Raw genomic sequence first — 17,932 nt, 5'->3', positions numbered from 1 at the left:
TTTGCTCCACTCACAGTTAGACCTAATATAATGTCAGTGTGATGCTAGTGATGATCTAAAGCAGCAGTTCTCAACCTTTTTGGTCTCAGGACCCTTTGACATTCTTGAAAAGTGTTGAAGATTCCAAAGAGCTTTTGTTTATGTGGGTTATATCTACCAATATTTACTATATTAGAAATTGAAATCGAGAACTCTATAGATAGTTAATTCATGTTTTAAATAATAAACTCATTACATATAACATAAATGACATATTTTTATTAAAAATAACTATATTTTCCCAAAAAATTAGTGAAAGGAGTAGAATTGTTTTGCATGTTTGTAAATCTATTTAATTTCTGGCTTCATAGAAGACATAATTCTCATATTTGCTTTTTTATTTAATCTGTTGCAATAACACATAATTCTGGGAAATTCCACCATATACTGGTGAGGGAATAAGAGTGAAATAGGCAAATAAAATCTTAGTATTATTATGAAAATAATTTTGACCTTGCGGACCCCTGAAAGAACCTGGACGACCCACGGGTCCCCAGAGCATACTTTGAGAATTGCCGATCTACAGTGTTCAAAACCATAAAGTATTTATTCCAGTTCTTATGTTCCCACCTCCATTATTTTACCTCTCCTCCCCAAGACCCTGTGAAATCCTGAGAGACAGAGGAAGAATCTGGGGCACAGAGAAGCATCAAATGGAAGGTTGTACTAGTAACTCTCCTTCAAAGTCCTTTCCACCCCTGTGAGTCTGAGGCATGGGCTATTTTTCTTTTAAACAAAATCAAGAGAGCCAAAAGCTCAGCAGGGACTAGAGCACAGGATGCGGGGACTAAAGCGCAACAATGAAAACATCACAGAGTTTCCTTATGACTCCCTCACAGAAAGAGAAACAGCTGCCTCCTCTCTGATTTACCCCACAGAGGGTGTCAGAAGAAGAACCTGGAGTCCTGAAGACATTTCAGACAGATCTCTGCTCTTACCTGTTCCCTAAACAAGGGCTTGCGGGGGCTAAACCAGCTCTGGTCCAAATCCTTAATCCAGATCAAAACTTTGCCCCCTGCCAGGGGGCAGCGGACAGGCCATGAGCTTAGGAGTCAATCAATGGGAGTGTGAACATTGTTTCTCCTTCTTACTAGCCATGTAATCTGGAGTACAACTTTGAACTTGGGTTCAACTTTTCTGAACCTCAGCTTCTTCATCTGTAAAAGGGGAATACCTATCATATCTCTCTGAAGGGATTATTGTGCAGATTTAATGAGATAATAATATATGTAAGAATTCCAACAGAGCACCTGGCACATGACAGAGGCTTACTCTTAGTGACTTACATTTTTGCAGAAAAGCAAAGGGCAAGATGGAAATATCACAGCTTCCAGCACCAGATAAGCCTAGGTTCCAATCCTAACACCGGCTTTGGGCAAATCATTTCACCCACCTTGTAGAGTTATTGTGAGGACTGATTGAAACTGTGTCTATAAACTGCCTGGCATCTAGCCCATGCCCTATAGATGGTCATTGTTATTATTATTGAACATTTGCAGCTGTGGCTACAGGGTCATTAATTTCCAGGGGGAGCCCCTCATCCTCAGGATCAGCCCCTTTGTGGTCCAGCCCTTAACATCCCTGGAAACAGGTGAGGATGGCTGGCTCTCAGTCAGTCCTGATAGGACTTTTCCGAAGGAGTTAACCCAGTCCTCACTTGACATTTCCCGTCTCCTAAATATCCACCAACCGGGGATGTTGCGCAGAGGCCATAAAATAATAGGAGAGTTAATGTCTCCCAAGACAGAGGGAGCATAGTCACTGCATGCAAAAACCACCCGGTACAGAAGAGAAGCTGTACCTGAGCTCAGGATTCAAACTCAGATTCAAATCCTGGCTCTACCACGTATTTGCTAACAGCAAGGTCTAGGGCAAGTGACTTAGCCTTTGTAAAGCCAGTGTCTCATTTGTTATTGGGAATAATGATAATACCAGCACTAAACACATAGAGCATTTAAAATAGCGTACATAGAAAATATTGATAAATTTCACCTATTATTATCACTACTTCTATTATTGTTACAGCAGCATTCCAATATTTTAAAAACAACACGATATGTAGCTCATATTCCCACCTAGACCGTAGGATCACGGAGGGGCAGCACGGTTTTGGAAGAAATTTCCTGTTTTCATTTTATGTACTTTCAGAAGTTTCTTTAGCACGTACTAACGACTAGGATAACATGGAAAACTTAGCAAAGAGGAGGAGGAGAAATTTTAAAGCTCAAGCTGAGCCCAGCCCCATCAGAAAGTACGAGTCCCAAGCCTCAAAGAACTAGACCATGTGACTGGGGTGCGCTTGCACACTAGGATAGTGGAACTAGGAAATCCCGTCTGAGAGAACCAACCAATCAGAAGGCACTCAGGTGAGACCAGTCGTTACGCCGCTGAGGCCACTCTGGGCCCTGAGGAGCCGCATTCCCTGCTTAAAGTCACGCAGGGCCCCTGGTGCCTGCACGGTAAGGCTCTTCCTTGAGGAGGGGCCCAGAAAAGAGTTGAGAAAGTGGGAGGAGAAGGGGGGAGTAGCAATAGCAGAGCTGTAGAAAGGTTGGGAGGCGAGCAAAGACGGGGAGGCGGTGTCAGGGCGGCCCCCAGAAGTAGAATGCCTGTGGGGTGGGCGTGGGGCGAGATGAGAGGGTGTGAAGAAAAGATTGCACAGGTGACTGGTGGTTCTGGAACCTGTGCAGAAGGGTCTCCTACTCTCTTCTCCAGTGTGGGCTTGAAAAGGATAAGGTGTGATTATTGAGAGCTCACTGAATGCTACTTTATATACCTTTAATCCTATGAGGGAGGTTGAGTAATTTGCTCATAATTCCACAGTTATTAATTGATGCAGCCAAATTTCAACCTCAGATCTGACTCCTCGATCCCTGGCTATCTTCTGCGAGATGAGCCGGAGGGCCTTCCCAGCTCCACATCTGTACAAGGGACGCACTGAGAGAAAAGACAAGGGAAGAGGAAAAGAATGGCAGTGGGGGGAGATGAGGGAAGAAGGGAGTAATCAAGATACGGAAAAGAAAGGAAGAGTTTGAGAACAGGAGGGAGATAGGAAAAGCGAAGAAGAAACTGAAAAAGGATAGAGAGTGAGGAGGAAAGGGAAGCGTCAAGGGGGAGCAATAGGAAAGGAGGAATCAGGAGAGGAGAAAAGATGGAACCATGGTGGAACAGGGGGTTAAGCCAGAGGAAGAGGAAGAGGAAGAGGGATTGGGGGTGGGGTCTTAGAGGAGTCAGAACCACCTGGAGTATAAGCCTTGGAGCTGAAGGAACAAGGGTTGGAGTTTAGTAGGGGTTTGTGGTTTGTTTTTTTCTTGCTTCGAAAGTATGGAGTGTGGAGCTGTCAACAGGCTAGTCAGCTCAGCCAGCGTGTCTGATGGAGGGAAGTTGGAACCGAGGTCAGATGCCTTATGGCCTGTACCGTGGTGTCTCTTAGCTGAGGCTGGGTTGCCATGTTCAGCTTACTGGTGTAACAAATGTGTGTGTGCACACAGCACCCTCTTCTAGAGTCATCAGCAGTTTGAGCTGAAGTTCCTCTTTTTATTTTTTTTAATATTTATTTCTTTCTTTCTTTATTTTGGCTGCACCGGGTCTTAGTTGCAGCACACAGGATCTTTGTTTCGGCATGAGGGATCTTCAGTTGCAGCATGCGAACTCTTAGTTATGACATGCATGCAGGATCTAGTTCCCTGACCAGGGATCGAACCCGGGCCCCATGCATTGGAAGCGTGGAGTCCTACCCACTGGACCACCAGGGAAGTCCCTGAGCTGAAGTTCTCTTCCCTTTGTGGGAAACCAAGCTGTGGTTTTTCAGTTTAAAAAAAAAAAAAAGTATTTTGTTACTAATGTAATGATTTCACAAAGTCTTTATTTTCATTTTTTCTCTAAAGATCTGGACAGATCCTGTGTTTGATCTTAAACACTGTAGACTAGGAAGGGCAGATTTTTCTTTTCCTTCTCAGGTTTTTGCTGAGGCCCTGGGCTTCAGTCTGCAAAAGCAAAGTTATTGGAAGAAGAGGGCATACCAGAAAGGAAAGAGCAATGGAATATAATTCAGCAACAAAAAGGAATGAAAGAACTGTTACATGTTATGACATGGATGAACCTTGCAAACATTATGCTAAGTGAAAGAAGCCAGGGACAAAAGACCATACACTGTATGATTCCATTTCTATGAAATGTCAAGCATAGGCAAATTCATAGAGACAAAAAATAGATTAGTGGAAATACAGTATGCTAACACATATATATGGAATCTAAGGAAAAAAAAAAAAATTTAAAAAAAAGGTCATGAAGAACCTAGTGGCAAGATGGGAATAAAGACACAGACCTACTAGAGAATGGACTTGAGGATATGGGGGGGGGGGAGGGGTGAGATGTGACAGGGTGAGAGAGTGTCATGGACATATATACACTACCAAATGTGACATAGATAGCTAGTGGGAAGCAGCCGCATAGCACAGGGAGATCAGCTCGGTGCTTTGTGACCACCTAGAGGGGTGGGATAGGGAGGGTGGGAGGGAGGGAGATGCAAGAGGGATGAGATATGGGAACATATGTATATGTATAACTGATTCACTTTGTTATAAAGCAGAAGCTAACACACCATTGTAAAGCAATTATACTTCAATAAAGATGTTTAAAAAAAAAAAAAAAAAAAAAAATAGATTAGTGGTTGCCTAGAGCTAGGGGAGGATGTGGGGAATGAGGGAGACTGCTAAAATGTATGGAATTTCTTTCTGGGGTGATGAAAATGTTCTAAAATTGATTGTGGTGATGGTGCACAACTCCATTTAATTTTAATATATTAAAAACATTGAACTGTACACTTTAAATGGATGGATCGTATGCAATGTGAATTATATCTGAATAAAGCTGTTACCAAAAAGAAAAAGAAAGGAAAGGAAAAGAAAAAGGAGAGAGCAAGGAAGTAGAGGTGGAAAGTATTCTATATCTATTGTAGGGGGCATAGAATGGATCAGTCTGGCTGGCGTTTAAGGAAGCAGTTAGGAATAAAGCTGAGGCCCAATAACAAAGGGCCTAGAACTTCATGTCAAAGAGTTTGCACTTGGTCTTATAGCCCTGAGCTGTCCAATATAGTAGCTACTAGCCATATGTGGCTACAGAGCACTTAAAATGCAGCTGTTGCAAATTGAGGTGTGCTGTAGGTACAAAATGCACACCAGATTTTGAAGACTTAGTATGAATGAAAGAATGTAAAGCCTCATTAATAATTTTATATTGATTACATGTTGAAATAATATTTTTGAAATATTGGGTTAAATAAAATACATTATTAATCTTACTTTTTAGAATCATGTTTATTTTACTTTTTAACATGGCTACTAGAAAATTTCAAATTACATATGTGGCTCACATTACATTTCTATCAGACAGCGCTGTTATAGATAGTGCGAAGCCACTGAGGGTTCTTGAGTCAGAACAAGGGTTGGCAAATGTTTTCTGTAAGGGGCCAGATGGTAAATATTTTAGGACTTGAGGGCCGTACAGTCTCTGTCACAACTACTCAGTGCTGCCATTGAAGTATAAAAGCAGCTATAGACAATGCGTAAGCAAATAAGCGTAGCTGCATCCCAATACAACTTTATTTATGGATGCTGAAATTTGAATCTCATATAATTTTCACAGGTCATGAAATATTATTCTTGTTTTGATTTTTTCCCCAATCATTTAAAAATGTAAAAGCCATTCTTAGCTTGTGGGCCATACAAAAACAGGCAGTGAGAGGGATTTGGCCCATGGACGATAGTTTACCCACCTCCGAGTTAGAGTTAAGCTGAAGTCTCTGAAAATCTCTTGTACCCACTGACACCATTGGTGCTCTCCCCACACACAAGCACACAGTGCTTGGAAAATTCCTTCTCCTTTGCAAGCAGCATGGATTCACATAACATTTGATCTGGAAGGGACGGTAGGGATCATGTCCTCCTACTTTCTCATATTACTTTTGAGGAAACTGAGTCTCAAAGAGGTAAACTCACATAAACAAGGTCACATTGCAGTGAAGAGGTTCCAAATAATGGGAGCTATTGCAAGACTATTAGGCAGCAGCTGGCAAAAAAAGGAAGGGTCTAAGGTCAGACTGAGTACCTAGGTCCCATTCAGGGACTCTGCATTCTAGCTCATCCATCTAACCACTCATCAATTCTTTCATTCATCACTTATTTCTTGAGACAGTCTGGGTGCCAGGCCCTATGTGAGGCTCTGGGGAACCAGACACAAATTAATTTGGTCACTAACCTTGAGGAACTCATAGCATAGAAAAAAGATATTTTAAGACATATATCCTGGAAGGGTAAGGGTGAGGACCTCTGAGTGGTTATGGCCCAAGCAGTGATCAGAAGGCCAAGCAGGGCCTAGCCAAGTGAAGGAGAAGGTGGGAAGAGTGTTCTAGGAAAAAGGAACAGCATATGCAAAGGCCTGGAGATGACAGTGCACAAAATATTCAGGGAAGTGTAAGTAGATCACGGGCGTGGAGCATTAAGTAGGAGGTGAAAGTGGGAGGGGTGAGCCTGGAGGTCAGTAGGACCCAGAACATGGAGATCCTCTGTATGAAGTTAAGAAACTTCGTCTTGATCACATTAGGTGGTGAGGAAACACAGAGAAGTTTTAAACAGTGAAGTAACACAGTCAGACTGAGTTTTAGAAAAATCACATTGGCAGTTTGCCAGGCAGAGAGGAGAGAAGAAGATTCCATGTGGAAGTAACGGCCTGTGCAGGGAATGGAAGAATGCGAGGACCAGTAACATGAGTGATCTGGTGTGACTCAAGCATGCGGTGCATGACAAGGAGCGAGAAGAGATAAGCCTAGGAAAGAAATTGTACAGATGGTGGAGGGTCTTCAGATTCAGGCTGGGGAGTTTGGATCTGATTCTTCAGGTACCAGGAAGAGGTAAGTCTGTCATGGGAATAAGTGGGAAGGTAGAACATGGACTTAAGGTCAAGTTTTCCTAGCTCTGCCATTTATTAGTTAAGCCTCAGAGGTATAGCAGAGATAATAAAGCGATGAGCGTTAGGCAAAATAACGTACAAAAAGTACGTATCACCTTTTAAGAGCCTGACACACAATAAGCACTCAAAATATTAACTCTAAAACCTGTATGGGACAGGTCACATCAAAGGGCTCTCAGTTCCTCTGTGAAGGAGGAGGCTCTGGAGTGGGATACCCCTGACCTCCTATTTTTTAACTCTGGCTAACTTTCCATTTTCTATGTGGAAAAATCATTGTGGGACCACAACTACACATTTTAGGAGAGTTCTCTTTAAGAAGCTCAGAGGAACTCACACACCTGCCTCTGGCATTATGCATAGATTTCTCTAAAGCAGAGCACAGAAAGCCAGCAGCTCAATTTGAGAGTGCTGGGCAGTCTCTCCAGGACCTGGTGACTAACTTTGGGTCTGTATAGTCCTCCCAACCCCGAGTTTCTGTGAATTTCATATTCATTTTAACATGGCCTGTATGTGCAGAATAGTTTATATATCAAACGTGAGAAAGGAAAAATATTTTATGTATATATTTATAAATGCATAGAAAAGCTCATCAGATCCCAGTAACTGGTCTTCTCCAGGATAGGTAATGGTGTGCATAGAAACAGAGGTTGGGGGACTTCCCTGGTGGTACAGTGGTGAAGAATCCGCCTGCCAATGCAGGGGACACGGGCTCGAGCCCTGGTCCGGGAAGATCCCACATGCCGCGGAGCAACTAAGCCCGCGCACCACAACTACTGAGCCTGCGCTCTAGAAGCCGTGAGCCACAACTACTGAAGCCCGCACGCCTAGAGCCTGTGCTCCGCAACAAGAGAAGCCACCTCAATGAGAAGCCCGCGCACCACAACGAAGAGTAGCCCCTGCTCGACGCAACTAGAGAAAGCCCTCGGGCAGCAACAAAATAAATTAATAATAATAATAATAATAATAAAATAAAGTGGATATTATAATAATGCCCATCCTCTAACAGGGTTCCTCTGATAATTTAAATGCAATAATGTTTGTTTAGGAAAAAAAAAGAAAAGAAAAGAAACAGAGGTTGGGGGGACACTTACTTCCCACTCTTTTGAACTTTTTGAAGAACCATGGATGTGTATTAGCTATTTAAACAAATTAAAATTTAAAAATATAAAAGCATTTCTGCTTTCCTATGACAGAGGTATACCAGATGCACTGTTTGTTTAACCTCCAGTTTTACTTTCCAGTGCCTTGTTTAGTCCGAAGTCAGAGCAGTGAATGAGAAGGTGACAGTCTTGGTTTCTATCCCTCACTGCAGGGCTTAGAACATTTCTGTGACCCAGGCCTCCCAGCTGGGGAACGGGGAGAGTGGCACTCGCCACATTTCCCACAGGGGTAGCATTGAGAACTGGCTATCTACTGGTAAAGGATTTCAGGATCTGGGAATGAAAGAGAATAGATTAACACAAAATACTGTTGCTTTTTAACCCCACATAGTTCTAGGGAAATCTAATATAAAGGCTTCAGATCCATTTACACTTGCTGCACTAAAGATGAATGTTAGTGACATTGGCAATTGTCATTTTCTTTGTAAACCTACTTGGTGACTGGGAGCTACAGGAATCTTGCTATATGAGCCTGCTCTCTTTGAACAACAAAGTCTCAGTCTGACCTACCTGAAACAGACAGGAAACCTACCCACCTGAATTACAGGTCTCAGCTGAGAAGCAAGGTTTGGTATCCACACAGTCTACCTGGATAACATTTGCCTAACTGGGTCCAGTGACTGTGGCTTATCTTTCAATGAGGTTCTCCCTTCCTACCCTCTGTAGTGCCCTCATCCAGGGTGGGACGCACAGAAGGCATTTAACAAAGGATGGCTGGACTAATGGCTGGCTGGCTGCTTGGCTGACTTGGGAGTGCCCTCACTTTACAGACAGGGGAACAGAGGCACACAGAAAGGCACTGCCTTGAATGAGTTCCATTATATAAGGAATCACTGGTTGAGGCAGGAGTCCTAGTTCATCTCTTCTCTTCTACTCATCTGAACAGCTCATCTCTTCTACTCTCTGAACAGAGAAAGCTTGGGAAACTCCTGCATTTCCATCCTCAAAGTCAAGGAAATAAGAGAAGCAGTTGTAAAACAAGACCTGAATCTAGACAATCCAAGTAAATGACTAAGCCCCCATCCTTCCCCAGATCTGTTTCCCCATCCGTAAAATAAAATAACGGTATAGGTAGGGTGATCGCTCAGGTGTTCCCTCTACCCTGTACACACAGCCCTATGTACACCAACCACCTTGGACCATCTCTTCCTCCAAATAGTATTCTTTAATTCCTTGAGTTTCTCAAGAGTTTCAAGGGGGCGCTGTGAATCTGGTTACCGGGCAGCCAGCAGGCTCTCCCTTCCTCGGAGCTGCCCAGCTGCTCCATCTCCCTGCTGGTAACCAAGCCCTTGTCTGCGTTTCGAGCCACCCAGCCCTTTCTTATTGTTGCTGTCTGTTTCCATTTGCTCCTTTTATTCTCCAGGTTTTCCTTGACTCTGATGTTTTTCCCCCTGCTGCACAACAAGCCCTTCTGATCTCTGTGAAAGGCAAACCCGTGTCATTCTTCCAAATCATCATTGTATGACATGTTTTTATATCAGCCGGACAATGGAGCTATTTGATCAGGGGGTATGGTGTGTGATTGTAAGAAATTCAGCTAGTCGGTGGCAACCATTGTTCCCCAAGCGGCTCCCTGACCCCATTCTGTTCCAGGAAAAACTCCCTGAGAGTGGCCTCTATTCATGGAGTCACACCAGTCCCCAGCCGCGCTCCAGGAGCGCGCTCAGTTCCTAGCGCTGTCACCGATAGCTGCCTGGGCCACCCTTTAACTCTTTCATCAGCATTAGGTTTCCAACCCCACAGCTGTTATCACGGCCGTGAGCTCAGGGGGTTAGAGATATAGGCATGCTCTCTGCTCTCCCTCTTATCTGGGAGAAATTCAACCTTCCTTTGAAATGGTCATTTGGAAATTACCCGTCTGCTGCTTTCAGCACAGCAGGCCTGGCTAGCACGCCCTGCCCTCCTCGGTTTTCCCCCAAGGACAGCCTCCCCAGGTCTGCCAACTCACAGGCCCTGCTGCTCTGCTCTGGGCCTCCTGGTTTGGAGTCTGGTGGTACCCCATGACGACTGTTTCTGATTGCCTGAGGTGGGGGCCCCGAGTCTCTGGCAGATTGTTAATTAGCCCCCTAAAGATGAGGAAATACTTCCACACAGTAACAAGTATTACTTGCTTGGTCTTCCCTTCCCTCCAGTACACGTGGGGCCCCTACATGTGTAAGGCTTTGTGTTGGGTAGTGTAGGAGAGACAGAACGATATAAAAATTGGCGCTGAGAACTCAACGCATCAGGGAAAACGAGACAAGTAGACATGTACCTGCAGAAACATCCATAATATTTTCTCATTATTAACGCTGTGCCATTAAAACAGTGTGAGATATACCCAAACTATCCTGGCCTAACTGCTTGGCACACAAGCTACCCAACTCGTTGGAGTGCTCAAAACCACATACAGTTGGGAGCTATATACCTTTCAAAAGATCCACACACTTAGCTCCCTAAGTGTGTGGATCTTAGCATTACACATCTGCAGAACAGCGCAGAGAACACTGGAAGATTCTGTGAAGCATCTTAAAACCTAATAGCTTTGGGATTTTCCTTATTATCACTATACAGAGACTAGACATGGAGGAACTCACGCAAAGCCAGTGGCTGAGCAAACACTCAAACCTAGAGCCTGTGGTTCATTTCTCCCTGGTTCATTTTTTAATTCATTAAGTTCTGCTTTTCTCCAAGAAGCTGGCAATAGATCAGACTGTTGCCAGTTCTCTCTAACTTCTATCAGGGTGTCAAGGAGCTCAAAGCCAATAAATGTGCCAACTCAAGAATCTAGAATCCTAGTTATAAAGCAGAAACTAACACACCACTGTAAAGCAATTATACTCCAATAAAGATGTTAAATAATTAATTAATTAATTAAAAAAAAAAAAAAAGAGTCTAGAATCCTAAATGAGGTTCCTTCTCGGCCATATCCCCCATCAGTGTTTCTGTGCCTTGAGCCAATAGAATGGCCTTTCCAGTAAGAGAATCTTAGTCTGGCTCCTCCATCTCAATTCCTCTTTGGCCCCAAGGCAACACCCACAATGCAATAGCTACAATATTAACAGCTATACGTAGTAACCGAATAATTTGTTTTCCCAAGTACTAATTCAGGTTACAACATAGATGAACCTTGAAAACATTATGCTAAGTGAAAGAAGCCTGACCCAAAAGGCCACATATTATATGAATCCAAATATATGAAATGTCAAGAATAGGTAAATCTCTAGGAATAGAAAGTAGATTAGCAGTTTCCAGGGGCTGGGAGGAGGGAGGGAATGGAGAGTGAGCGCTGATGGGTACAAGGTTTCTTTTTAGGGTGATGAAGATGCTCTGGAATTAGATAGTAGTGATAACTGCACAACTTTGCCAATATACTAAAAACCATGGAATTAAATAGTGGTGATAACTGCACAACTTTGTCAATATACTAAAAACCATGGAATTAGATAGTGGTGATAATTGCACAACTTTGTCAATATACTAAAAACCATGGAATTAGATAGTGGTGATAATTGCACAACTTTGTCAATATACAAAAAAACCACTGAATTGTATGCTTTAAAGGGGTAAATCTTGTGGCATGTGAATTATATCTCGACAAAAACGAAAAAAGAAAAGATGGGGGGAGGGTAATACCACCTAAAAAAGAGAATTTGTCATCCAAACCAAGATCAAGACACTCTGAGGTATTAATAATTACTCTAGGAAAATATGCATAAGCCAGGATGTATGGTCAGTCCATCTAGAGACAATAAACTTGATCCCTGTGTGCCACCTCCCTTTACATCTTCCCCAAGGGGCTTAAGAATGGCCTAGAGTCGACTCAGTCCAGGATTCTCTGGCCACCGTGGCTCCAAGGACTATGTGAATTCATGTGCTCATTCTTCTTAGCTTTTCTGCTCCTGAATCCCCCAAGCCACTTGAGATTCTGTTTCTTCTTGAATGTCCCTCCTCTTTTGTAATAAGCTTTAAAGGTTTTCTCTGCTGTGACATTGGAACTCTTCCTACTCACCCAAGATTCATCCACCCATCAATTCATTCAGTTATCAGACAATTAGATGGTACCCCCTGTGCCAGGCAGTCAGTATAGGGGCCGAGGAACATAGATTAAAAAGTCAAGTTTCCTTCCTTCCAGGAGTTCACTTTCTACTGAGAAGGTTGACATTAAAGTGAAAGGAAGTAGAACCACTTTTGAGATAGAAGAGTGTATTGGGTACAGGGAGGCCCAAAGGAGCGGAGAGTTAACTCTTCCTGAAGCTGGGGGTGTCTAGATGCCCACCACTTGATTCCCCAGAGGGACTAGGAATGGACCTACTTGTGGCATCCCACATGAGGAAAGCAGCTTTTTCTGCCTTTGGTTTCCTCTCCTGTTTCCCCACTCCCTCGTGGTGCCTGCTCCTCGGTGGGCCCTCAGCCCCTGCAGCACACTGGGACACTACTTCCTGCAGCTCTGGAGCCTCTTTCCTGGGAGTGACCTAAACTCCAACTCAGACTCCCATTCTCTGGATGTCATCTGGATCTTTCCTTCCTAAGTGTACTGTGTTCTTGCCCACTTTTCTGCCCACTCACAAAGGCTTATAAGGTTAAGCCTCTTGACCAAGGTCACACAGCTGGTTAGTAACAAAAGCCAGGCTAGAACCCAGGTTTAGTCCTCGAAGTGAAGTCCTTCTGAGCTCCCAATGAGGGGTTTTATTTTCCTAACAAAGTGCCTGTAACCTGAAGAGGGAAACCCCAGTCAATCTTAAGTCAGTTTTTTGTTTTGTTTTGTTTTCTATGTTTTTGCTTTAGCCGTCAGCCTAGGCCATTCCAGGGGTGGTCATAAGTAAGTGATTAGTGACCCCCCCCCCTCAGGGGGGCATGTCAAGGTCTCAGCACAAACATCAAGCTGGAACTTCTGATCGCTCACAGCCTGCCTGTGTAACCCCAGTCCCTGTGCCATGCAGCTCAGAACCCACATGCCAATGGTGCTTCTAACTAGGCAGAAGGAGCAATGGGATTTGTTCCCACTTAATACAGAAGAAAAGGTTCACACTTGGAGGAGTCTGAGGCAGAAAATCTGGGAAGTTAAGAGCTTGGGTTTTAAACGCCAACAGATATGGGTTTAAAGTGAAGGAAGGCATTCCTTCACTTTTCTGAACCTCAGTTTCTCCAGTTGTAAAATGGGGATAACAACTTACTTAGGGAATAAAATCTTCATGGGGATAACCACTACTGCAGAGAAGTGTTGTGAGGATGAAATGAGGTGAGGCATGTAAAGAAAGGGCTTACTTAGCACAGTCCCTGGTAGATAGTAAGCACTTAATAAATGGTAGCTATAATTTTCTAAAACTACTTCTAATCTTCAAAGAATCCAAAACTCTGGAGATTGTTGGTCAAGCCTCCTCAGATCATGTTTGCAGCCCCCTTATTTGCCCCATAATGGCAAGGTCAAACACTAAGGCATCCAGATTGGACTTCATTCGTTTATTTACCAAAATTTATGAAGCACCTACTATATTCCAAGACTACTGGAGGAATTATAGTTATCAGTAAGTAGTTATAGCTCAGTGTTCTCAACAGAATAACACGTGAGCCCACAGAGGATTGCCTGGGAAATACCATGGGCAGGAGGCAATTTCAGGTTTTGAAGGGCACATAGGGGTTCATCTAGGTAGTGAGAACAGCACGTGAGAAGACAAATGCATGGGAGAGCATGGAGTACTTGGGAACTGGTCAAAAGATCTGTATCACTAGACTCTCCCACAGAAGTACAAAGAGATAAGTTTGGAAAGTTGTAGCCAGACTTGAATTTTATCCTGTGGGCAAGTGGAAACGGGAGATTTTTGAGCATGCAGGTGACTTGAAACAATCTTTGGCTTTGTTTAGAAATTTTTGTTTTGGCTGCTTTGTAGTAGGAAGATTGCAGAATGAGCCCCAACATTTTGGGGGCTGGGGAGGGGGTCCTGGCCTGCCTCTGCTCTGGCACCCAGGAGAGGGAGAAGTGGGTTTCCTCCCCACTTTTTGCATGTGCTTTCAGTTCATCCAAATGTCACACAGGTTCTTAGGGACTTTCAAAGACTTCAGAATTTTATCTTTAACAAAACAGGGCTGAGGTGAATTCCTCTCAAAGTTCTTATTGTCGGTAGTATTCAAAACTGGTATTGATCTTGGAATCCAGACTCCTGAATTTTTTTTTTTAATCCACACTTTTTTAATTTTATTTATTTATTTATTTATTTTTGGCTGCGTTGGGTCTTCGTTGCGGTGCGCGGGCTTCTCATTGCGGTGGCTTCTCTTGTTGCAGAGTACCGGCTCTAGGCGCACGGGCTTCAGTAGTTGTAGCATGCGGCCTCAATAGTTGTGGCTCGAGGGCTCAGTAGTTGTGGCTCGTGGGCTTTGTTGCTCCACGGCGTGTGGGATCTTCCCGGACCAGGGCTCAAACCCGTGTCCCCTGCATTGGCAGGTGGATTCTTAACCACTGCGCCACCAGGGAAATCCCAGACTCCTGAATATTACCTCTGACTCCTGGTTAATCAGCTGTATGACCTTGGGCAAGTAAGTTTCTATTCCTTAATGCCTCTTCCTTTCAACCAGGGGGGAACTCTTCCCTCCCAGAAATTCCCTAGCACCATGTTGGTGCCTGTCTTAGGTAACTTTTTCCATTACATTCTGCTCTGCATTGTTAGTCATTGGCGTGCTTTGCAGATTGGAAAGACTAGAGTCAACAGATCTGGCTTCAAATCCTGGGTCAGCCACTGACCAGCTGTGTGGCTTGGAGACATTATTTAACCCTGCTCAAGTCTAATTTCCTCCTCTGTAAATTTGGAATATTGATACCTAGCACATTGAGTCATTAGAAGGTCAGTAGAAAGAATAATTGAAATAAAGTATGTAAACACTGCCTGAAACATTAGGCACTCACTAAAGAATATTTATGTGAACACACTACACACACACACACACACAAACACACACACGAGTGCACTGTGGTCCTGGTACCTAAGCACTTTGCTTAAAACATTTATGAATATGGACTCAGTAACAATATCGATATTGCATTTATGCCTTGATTTTCTTATCTTTAAAAGGTAGTACTATCTGACTCATCCTCACAGAACAGTTGGAATAAAATCGAAAAGCACACCGATTTTTAATTGCCTATTTGATATCTGACCATCATTTGTATATGCAGTTTCTCCTACTAGACTGTAAACTCCCCAGAAACAGGAACAAAATAATTGCTTTCCCTGTGGATGAGAGGTGGAGTGGAGCCTAGGGCTTGGTGCCTGGCAGTGGAAAGGATCCTTTTTAAGCCTCACATTTCACATGGAGCCTGTCCCCATGTTGGGAGGTGCCCCCCTGCCCAGCTCACTACCCATTATCAGTTGTCACCTTTGCTGACCACACAGGCTCAACATAGGCATCACAAAAGTTGACTTCAAGTTTGTCCTTGAACATGGTATCCTTAGTTTCTTAGTCCAAGCCCCAGTCACTAATGGCAGCCAGCAGCCAGACCTTCAGATGCCCAGATTTTGGGGAAGGGAGCAGGGACCAGCGGGGTCTGTCTACCCACGGGGCAGAACCAGTCCTTGGTGCTGACCCCAAAGGATAGTCATCTTGGAAGTCTGATCTAGAGAGGCTGCAGGTGAAGGGCAAGCCCACAGCCTCTGACTAAGCTCCTGGCCTTCAACACAGCAAAATGACTCCTCCTCAGAGCCCAAAGCTGCCTGCCACTCGGCGGTACCACACGACGACAGTCCAGCCCCCGGGACCCAGCCCAACCACCTTACCTTTTCCCCTTTCCCAGGTCGGATCAACTTCAAGGCCCTCTGAAACGAAACATTCTGCTGGGCTGGGATTCGCTGTCTGCCTTCAGAGCCACACCAGAGCAGCCTAGTAGCTCAGCTAAGAGCCAAGTGTCTCAGCCACTTGGAGGGCCTGGAGCTGTTCTGGAGGTGGGAGAAAAGATTCCCTGTTGGCTCCCAGAATACTCAAAGTCCTTGGCCCTCTGAGGTTCCTTCTAACCTACGTTTGAACCCTTAGAGGCAGGCAGGGAGGGGGGTGAGCTTGGGATAATCCACTCGGCCCGCTGAGGGCTTCTTCTTCAGGACTCTGGGCTCCTGGGCAGAAGGGGGAGGAATCCTTCTAACAACAAGACTAGCGTTTATTGAGTGCTTCCTCCGTGCCCAGCACTGCTCCGAGTACTTTATCTGTGTTACCGTTTTGGGCCTCCACCTATAAGTAGGCATTATCATGAATCCTATTTTACAAATGAGGAGACTGAGCCCCAGAGCAGTGAAATCACTTTCACAAGGTCACCAGGATCCAAACTGGAAAAATGACCACTCACAGCATTTGCATGGTCACACACGATGGCTTGAGGGGGAAAAAAGAGTTTATTTGGACATTAACTGGGGTTCTTGGGTTCTAATAAGGGATTTGAAGACTTTAGAGCCTGGAGAAGCAGAAGGTGCTTTAGCACTTCAGAGTCCAAAAGCCCCAGGGAGATCCTAGGTTAACCGCTAACTAGCTCTCTTACTTGGGGCAAATTGCTTAACTCCTCTTAGCCTTAGTTTCCCCAACGGTAAAATGGCACTGGTCATACTGACCTTACTGGGCTATTGTGAGGATGAGAAATAACACATGCAGCTCCCTGGCACCTGATGCGTGCTCAGTAAATGGTAACTGAGGTTCTTACTCTTCCCTCCCCTCCCTTGGGTGTCCTGGCAGGCCCGCCACTGACCGACCCAGCGGCCCCTGGAGTAAGTGGAAGCAGCTGGGAGGGGTGGAGGAGGGGAGGGGGCCGCCTAAGGAACTGCAGACCAGCCCTGAGGGCCTCACAGGGGATATTGGCCCTAGCCACAGGTGCACCAATTACTCTCCCCTGGAAAGCCTGGGGGTGCACTTCCCCCTCGTTTTCCCACTCGGCTCCGTTGACCTCTGGTTCTGCAGCAGGCGGTGGCAGCTTCCCGGCACCAGGCCGCTGGCTGGTCCTTGGTCTTCAGGTTTCACAGCCTCCCTGAGGCTCTCGGTGCTTTGCAAGTTTTCCCTCCCTTTCCCGGCCGCTTCCCAGTTAGCCTGGGAGCCTCTCCGTGGCAGCTCAGGTTTCATTCCTGGGAGCTTTGTTCCAAATGGAAGTTTCTGGTTGGGATAATCCCTGGGTGTGAGTGGTCAGTGCAGGAAGAGATGGGAGCCTCTCTGAGAGGCTGTGGGAACAGGCCCGCTTGTCCAGGTGCTGAGGAGGGAGAGAGCTCGGCACCTTCCCAGCGGGGCCGAGGGGGTGGCCTGAGCCCACCGAGCCCTTCCTCTCTGGAGGCTCCTTGCCACCATCTTGCCCTGGAGGCACAGAGGACCCTGCCGGGCTCAGGCCCCCCATCTCCCTCACCACCTGCCCGAGTGGGGATGGCAGGCACGAAGGGTGAACCTGAGGGGGTCCCGACCCCTGAGCCGCCCACAGCAGATATCGTTTACATCTGTTCTATGAAATACCCCCCTATATATACAGGTTTTCCTCAGGAAATAAGGTTCTGCCGCTAAAAATTTTTTGAAAACAAATAATCTAGGTCAAACCTTTCACCTCCTAGATGACGACACTAAGGTTCAGGAAAGACGAATTACCCTGAGGATTCCACAGCTACTCCTTCTCAGCTCCTATCTTCTCTGTGAGGGCTTTTACGATTCAGCCAGTGGAGCACCGGGTGCTAACCCACTGGTGTCCACGCGCCGTGGTACGGCAACCACAGGCTTACACGTCTGCGAACCCCTGTACCGGGGGGTGGCCTGAAGGAGGGGCCGTGCCTTGTCCTCCT

The 17,932-nt window shown here is 45.2% G+C and overlaps 1 non-coding gene across 1 annotated transcript; it reads right to left on the bottom strand.

Moving 5' to 3' along the window:
• Positions 1-3,718: 3,718 nt before the first annotated feature.
• Positions 3,719-3,791, bottom strand: TRNAW-CCA (transfer RNA tryptophan (anticodon CCA)). The gene has a single exon. It is a non-coding gene; the product is annotated as a tRNA-Trp (tRNA).
• Between the last annotated feature and the right edge of the window lie 14,141 nt (positions 3,792-17,932).

The sequence above is a fragment of the Eubalaena glacialis genome, chromosome 1, assembly GCF_028564815.1.
Source record: "Eubalaena glacialis isolate mEubGla1 chromosome 1, mEubGla1.1.hap2.+ XY, whole genome shotgun sequence".
Lineage (NCBI taxonomy): Eukaryota > Metazoa > Chordata > Mammalia > Artiodactyla > Balaenidae > Eubalaena > Eubalaena glacialis.
The sequence above is the reverse complement of the archived record's forward strand: the minus strand, read 5'-3'. Positions and strand labels throughout refer to the sequence as shown.